Source organism: Halyomorpha halys, unplaced genomic scaffold, assembly GCF_000696795.3.
Source record: "Halyomorpha halys isolate HHAL.00 unplaced genomic scaffold, Hhal_1.1 Scaffold1149.1, whole genome shotgun sequence".
NCBI lineage: Eukaryota > Metazoa > Arthropoda > Insecta > Hemiptera > Pentatomidae > Halyomorpha > Halyomorpha halys.
The window spans coordinates 127,515-136,035 of NW_027116429.1; positions in this window are offsets into that span (position 1 = coordinate 127,515).

Genomic DNA, 8,521 nt, shown 5'->3' on the forward strand with positions numbered 1-8,521 from the left:
TTTTTCTTATTATATCTTACTTTTTTACATTTTATACCCCTGTTATTTTACACTTATGTTTTTGTTTTCCTTATGTAACTATGTGTTTGTATCTTTTTTTAGCCCTGACGAAGCCCTGCAACGTGGGGCGAAACGTTGGCTCATTAAAATAGTATAATTCTACTATTTGAGTTTTTTTGACCGCACCCGGACCATATTCCTTTCAAATATCTAATTAGAGAAAACATAGGTGGTGATCCAAGGTGGAACGACCTGAAGCAATTCGTATTGGCGGGAAGCGATAGCGGTGTTGGTCCCTGATGGATAGCATTGCTGCAAGACTAGTTACATACAATGCCGAGTTCTTGTATCAATTTATGTACTCTAGGGAATATAAAAATGTCAAAGCATTTAAGAGATATGTGATAATGCCATTTTTGAGGTAAATGTATTTGAATCGGCAGCTCGAGTCTTGAATTTCCATGAAATCATAACTTCCTATTATAATTATCCCTTTTTAAAGAAGTCGCCTCACCTCCAATTTTTTATAATCGAATCCACATGGAACGGACACATCAAAACACGAGTTAAGTATCTCACTGTACTCCTTCAAGTACTAATGGTAGAAAAAGGTAGTAACCAATTCGAATTATGGAACCATAGTAATACAACCTATTAATTTAATGTTTTTTTTTGTTTTAGAGGGATCAGAAAAAAAATTCCCTTCAAGGTTCATTTATTTGATATTATTTTTCCTCTTAAGCTACAACTGAGGTCTATTTAAACTGAGAAAAAATATTATTAATTTGAAATAAAGTTGTATTAGTTAGAAATCGTTGATGTTTGGTAAAGTTACGAATATTTACATACATTTTTGTACATTACAAAGTTCCAAGTTCTCCAAAAAAATTACTTCATGTGGGTGTAGTGAAGGTAGAGAGATAAATACAAAAGAACTACAACCTTCTTCGTCCAACTTAGTCCAAATCAAAATTGACCAATTACAAGGGCCTCTATTTTGGTTGATATTTTCGGATACTGTAACATCTTTTTTTTCTGAATCTTTTCTGCTGAAATTTATCAAATTCACAAAAATTTCATACCCAAAAAAATTGTAACGAAAATCTTTTCCAAGGTTACAGTCGAAAAAAACATTTGATTGTAAGTCTATTTGTTTTTCCTGAATCTAAATTTGCGACTTCGATAGACGATCGAAAGTTTATTTTAATAAAAAAAATCCCTAACATTTTCGTTTGTATACATGCGCAGGAAAATGATATAAAAGAAGATTTGATGAAATCCCAAAGGTAGATGATCAACTCACTGAAGATATTAAAATAGTAACTCTATGGGGGTGATTTCATTAAAAAAAGTGATTTGATCAAATCTCTTAACTTTTTTAGTGAAAAGGTGAATTAATGTTGTATCAATTAAAAAATGAATTAACATATTTATATAACTATAGTATTTATTGATTAAACCATTTATTAGTAAATGTAGAGTAGATAATACAACAATTGTCATTGAAATACAAAATTTTATTCGAAACTAACAAAATAAATAAGTACTTATGCTTATTTATTTTAAAACAATAAGGATATTCTTCGTGAATATAATTAATAAATAATAATATTCATTCATTTTTAATAAACTGATGTATTTTTTAAAAAATATCTAAACAATATTGTTTCATCTTTTCACTAAATCAATTAAAGTGTGGCGACACCTTACTGATCTATGCCGTAAATACTACAGCCGCCTAAACCGCTATTGCCCGGCATGACGCAATCTACCAGCAAACACAAATAATATTTGTACTACACTTTGTAAATACATTAATTACACAAATGTAACATAATGTTATATATACATATATGTTATATATACAGGCTACAGAGCCAGAAGCCCTTCCTTCGGCGATGACGTCGACCAAGGGGACCGTGCTTTGCCACCTCCCAGGTCTTGGGAGAGGGGCGATATCTCGGAATAGGGGATTGGCACAGGCTTTCAGCCCATCAAAGAATTTGATGTGCCTACGGCCTATAAATTCCGGCACAGAAGGGAGTTGGAGCTCCTCTCTGATAACACTATTCCTGGCCCTTTGCAGAGTGGTTCCTCTGACTATTCGCCGAAGGAGGGAATTCTGGAAGCAAAAACTTGTCCCACTTCACCTTTTTTTCTTCTAACCTATTAATATATTTTCAATCAATTACAATTATATATTACTTAACCTAGGAAAAATTATATATACACATATTTACATTTTATCTTGAAAATCTTGTATAGTATTTGAAAATATATTTTTTTTTTTTTAGGTATTGAAAATAATTTTTGAAGCCCTTACTGCCCACTTCACCAGTAGCTCTGGGGTAATGATTCTGTTAAGAATGCAAAGGCTGGTGAGAAGCATGGCCTGTAGGAAATTACTTTACTGTGATTCAGTATATTCTTTTGTTAAAGTTTATTTATTAGAATAATACATTTACAATTATAATAATACTTACATGGTTTATACATAAAATTATTAAATTATTTACCCTTCAATCAATAAATAAACACTAACAGACATGGGTAGTGCTCCCTGGCAGGGAATACATTTAAGTGACAAAAGCAGTGAAATTGTTTATCTCTGAACTGAACATCTTTCTGTTCTATTAATATAAATCAAATTTATTACTAATGTAATCTGTTGTGTTTTATTAATATGTTTTTTTTTTTTTTAACACATTTATCTAAACTATCTTCTTTAATAAATATATAACTGAATTATAAACTAAGTTTACTTTAATTAATAATTAGCTGTTGAATATCAATTATGTTAATGAAATGACAGCATAAAAATTATTTTTACAAGAATTTGAAATTTCTCTGAGTTCATTAAAAGTTAGTCATCTTGGTAAGTTTTATACTTCAGGAACACAGTACATATTCATATTCATGTATAGATCTACATCAGTGCTCAAAATGAGACTAGATGAATTTACTTTAAAATGGTTTATAATGATCATCTTTGTAGAAATACCAGTAAACATAAGGGCTCAAATTTTAGAAAATTTACTCTACTTCAAGTAGAGTATGGATAATATGTTTCATACAGTAGTTTTGAAAATATTTAGTATGGAATGAAGAATTAACTATTTCAAGGATTTTATCGAAATAAATACTTCTGCTTGTATGTTTGCAGAGGTTGCAAATTTAGATATTAAATTTAAATTCAAACCTAAATAACATATCAAAAAGTCAAAACTATGTAAACTTTTGAAAGTGATTTGTATCCATGACTAAATGAGCAATAAGGGCTTCAAAAAAATTATTTGCAATACCTAAAAAAATATATTTTTCAAATACTATACATATAAGATAGATTATAGTATCACTCATTCATTTCATAAATATTGAAATTCTGTACAATTAAAATAACAATTTTAGTCAATTAATAAAGCAAATGAATGAGAAATATTGAATGAATTACAATACAAATGTAAAGTAATACACAACAGCTCGAGAATTAATTTTTTTTTTAGGGAGAGAACAGTTACTATGATGACCACCATGAGGCAACAGCCTGAGTAGTGCCAAATGTCTAAGTCCAGTACTGTATATATATTCAGATGACATCAAGAAGGGCTGTTCGTAGTCAAGAGAGTTAAAGCACTAAATCTGAATGGCTCAGAACTGCAACGGTGCTAGTTTGAATCCAGTCTGGTGGTCCGATAGAAATGAAAATTTGGCTCCCCAACTATGGTTAGAATAGGGTAGTAACCTGTGGATAAGCTCCCCCCCTCCCTGTGTTTCAGAAATGACTAGGAAGGGGGTCATAAATGAAAAAAAAAAAAAAGGATGATAAAAACATTTTTCATTGAGATTATTTTTTTCACAAAATGAAGATTTGTAAAAAAAAAAAAAAATTAAAAATCAATCCATTTTATTTGGATTTCGTCATTTTTCAATTTCTATGCCTTATAATCCTGGACTAGAATACTTAAAAATTGTCCAAATATATTTTTATACATTGGATTGTCAGTAGAAAAGAAATCTTAATTTTGGATCAACAGACTATTATTACATGTATTAAAAGTAATTACTACTACTATTAACATAATTATTATTAGTACTTAATACTCAAATAGACATTAACAGAACCTAATAGCACACTTATTATAGATCCTGGAACATTGTGGGAAAAAGTGTACAAATGTATTGCAAAACAATAGGAATGTGTATTGAAATGGCTTTTACTCAACTTTTGAAGTAAATTAGTTTAATAAAAGCAGTTATTTGAAATTGCAATGATAATCTCAGGCTGATTCAAATATACTACTTCAGGCCTGGGTACTATCATTTTTTTTTAATTACACCACCACAGAACTCAAAATATTTGCTATTTTCAAATCAGATCACTAGCAAACATTTATTTTTTAAAATATCAATTATTAATTACATTTGGTTATAAATTTTGTTTTTATATAAAAAATGTTGACATAAAAAAAAAATTACACAGTTGCTTTGAGTTGTTTCTATTTAAAACAAAATATATATAAATATAGTAAAAGAAACATTAATATTAATTTTTAACTGATAATTAGGCACATTTTACTGCAAAAATCTTAACACATATAATAAAAATGTAGTTATCATCGTATCTATAACTAAAACAGCCGTAGAGTGCAAAATATATGTATACTTTCTGAATAAAAATAAGCTCTTTTAAACTAATGCTAATGGCAATAATTCAATACACAATAAACACAAAGTTTTTATCCTCACCAGCTTTTTCTCCAATACACTAATTTTAACTAAAGTTATTTTTAAAAATACTATCAATTACAACAAAAATAAGGTGAAATAAGAAATTTTACATTTTCTATAATGTAAATGACTAAAACAAAGCTTCAACACAAATGACTACAAGGTTCTCAGTATTTTAATGATAAATCTAGAGAACTTTTAATTATGAAAGGAATTGTATTAAATATTCACAATACTAAAAATAAAAATATATTTTTTATGAACTTTTGCCACATATAGTTGTATCTGATAATAAGCTAAAAACAGTCCATAATTATTAATGACTGAGGAAAAAGATGAGTTAAGTATTGCACCTGATATCATACAGAAATTTAGTTATAAAAATATCTAATTTTTCTTAAACTTGACGTACAATTAAGAATATATAAAAAAAATACATATATATATATATATAGAATGTATATAGCACAATCAGATTTCACTTTATCACAAATCTTAAAATAAAAATGTGAGGCAGGGTCTTGCCTAAATGACTAGACCTAATATAAAATTTATATATAATTCATATACTCAATATAATTTTTATTATTGACAAAATAGAACATTAACATTGACTGCCCACTTAGTAACTAATTATTACATTAATAGCTATCGTGACAATTTATGTTCGTCTTTTGACTTACAACCATAGCTTAGCAAAACACAAAGCCAGTTCTTTTTAATTTTAAGTAACACTTATCTTCATTTAAAAAATATAACTCACTACTTCAGTATTTGAGGTCACACAAAAAATAAATTCAAAGATCTTAGATATTCATTCTCTATAAATCTATTAAATTAAATAACATTCCTTATTTGAGTATGTTGATTAAATCAGGCTGGTAACAAATTAACAAGTCCAGTAATTACTGCTTGATACTTAGACACTGTGATTCACAATCATTAAGTTTTTTGCTAACATTCATTCAATCAAACCAATAGGTTAATATTCCTGCCATGTTATCTCTGAAGATCAAGATAGACCTATACATGTTATTTTCAAATTATCATATTAGATCCCCAGACTAAAACCTATTACCAAATTGATATATTATTTTTCCTACTAATTATTCAAGCAACACTTTTCAAAAATAGTCTTGAAAATTGAATTGCAAAAGAAATTAAAAAGGCAAGTAATTTTTTTTTAATTTATCAAGTAAAAACATTGTCTTAAATTAAAATATTAAAAACAAGATTAAGAAAATTGGTAATTTTAGGCTCTCAATATTTTAAAATCATATGTTATAAGGAACCCCACATTGCCATGAAGTAAAGAGAAATAGATTACGATGATATTAAAAATAAAAACAAAAGGTACAATCAGCAATACATAACTTCAGCATTCACTATAATTCTTATAATTATTACATCATTAAATACAAATTACATCCAAAAAAAAAATACTATTAACATCACATGATATAAATAATATAAGAATTATACAATGAAATTCCTCCTAATGAACAATGTTTTCCATAAGGAATACCAATAAATTTAAGAAGTACCGATCAAACACAAACTCACATTTATTTTCATAATAACTCCTCTTAATCGACAATCTTTCTCATAAGTAATAACTTACATAAATTTGTAAAGTTTTGAATAAATGCAAATATAGACTTATTCTCAGAGCCGAAATGAATTTGAAACCCCCTATATGCATGAGATTTTACAGCCACTTTTAAATTCCATTGGAAGTGGTAGAAGAATTATTTCTACTATTTTCCCCAAGAAAATAATCTATATGATGAAACTTTTATTTTATCGGATAGTAACATAACTTATGAAAATAATTTGAAAGACAAATATTTGGTGTATTAAGTAAATTAAATTCCCAAAAAACGTATTAGAAATGAGCAATCTCTTCAAAAGTTATCAAGACATATATAATATAGATTACACATCACTGACAAATTAAAATGATTATTAATAATTATGTGAGATAGTTGACCAAGGATGACTTCTACGAGAAGATGGTTGAGGGTGCGGTCAAAATGAAACACAAATAAGTTGATGTAACTTATTTAACTGTGCCAACGTTTCAGCTAGAGTTTCTAGCCTTCATCAGGGCTAAGAACAGAACATATTAATACTTGGTTTCAAATACATGCCCAGAAATATAAATGTAAATGTTTTTCCGAAATTAACCACTAGGATCATCTAAAAGACATAATATAATATTAAATTCATGAAGTATTGTAATTTTAATATTTTTTCTAACTAAGGGTCATTATTCTTTTCTTGAAGTCCCACTTTCTAAATAATAGATCACTAGTTTAGGATGTAATTTTGGCATCAACTATAAAATTGATATTTTAATTAAAAAAGAAGAACTTATGAATAAGGTAAAAACCACATTTTTAACACTTTTAACACCTAAATTAATTTTGTCTATCGCGAAATCGACCACAAGGATTTATCATCCAATATCTAACAGACATATTAAATTCATGTGGTATTGTAATTTCAATAACATTTTTTCAGATGATAATAATTAAATTTTATTTAAATAAGTTAAAAAAACAACAACTCTCTAATCAATACTTTACTGCATTCTAAAATTAAATATTTATTTATAGTGTGCAATAAAGGGGAATTTCACTGCATGTACAACAAACATTTATATAAATGTGTCTGTGTATATATCAATACATAGATTTGTAAGCACACATACATGAATCTAATTCACACATAAGCAGCAATGAACACTATGGAAGTAGAAATGTACATGTAGAATTAAGCAATATTAAGTAATAAAACTTCTTAGGCTAATGGTAACCAACTAAACCATTAGAAAGCACATGATCGAGTTCTACTTTTGTATTCCCTTAAAAAACTAAAGAATGATCACAAAGCTGAAGTAGTGAGGGAGATAACTGTTAAAATATAATCATTAATACTAATTTAATACATCAGTATACAATATTTATATACAAAATTTTATTTTACATTTAAATGCTTATAACTATTTTAGATACACGTGTACTTATGATGGTGTATTAATGGGAAACAAATTTTAAATATTAATACCTATACTTTCTAAGAATCATTTATTGCATTGATGTTATCATACTTCCATTTCTAAAAAAAAAGTACTGAGTACTTGTCTAAAATAATTTTCTTAACTTTAATTACCACTTTATTATCACCTTACAAAGATTGACTTTAACAAATTTTAAGGCCATGAAGTCTTACTTAAGTAATAAAAGTTAAATAGAAGTAGGATAAAATAATTTTAAATACAGTGATTAAATTCTTAATTGGCACTTAAATTGTTAATACAATGATCCTGGTTTATACCTTAGTTGATCTGGGAACTACTACAGTAAATAATAAGTACCACTCTACTGCGGTAATTTAGAACACAAAATAAATTATATCAAGTGCCCTTTATGGCAAGGCCTCAATTGATATTAATATATAGAAAAAATAGCTTATCAAGCTTATGTGAATGTAAAAATGGACTAGTATTCACCACTAAGCGGGAAGTGATTATAGCACTCGGATAATTTAAGGAACAACAACCTACATTTTAGGTCTGATATATACAGGCATATTCATTTAAACACCGTGATGGTATTAAATTTATAACTATCAAATGTTTAAATATTATTTTGTAAATTACAGAAATAAAAGATAAGATTATGAATCACAACCCATATTATAAACAACAAAAAAGTAATATAATAAAAAACTAAATAAATCTGGATTATAACCAGGGATCATTGTAATAAGCTTTTTCAGAATATATATA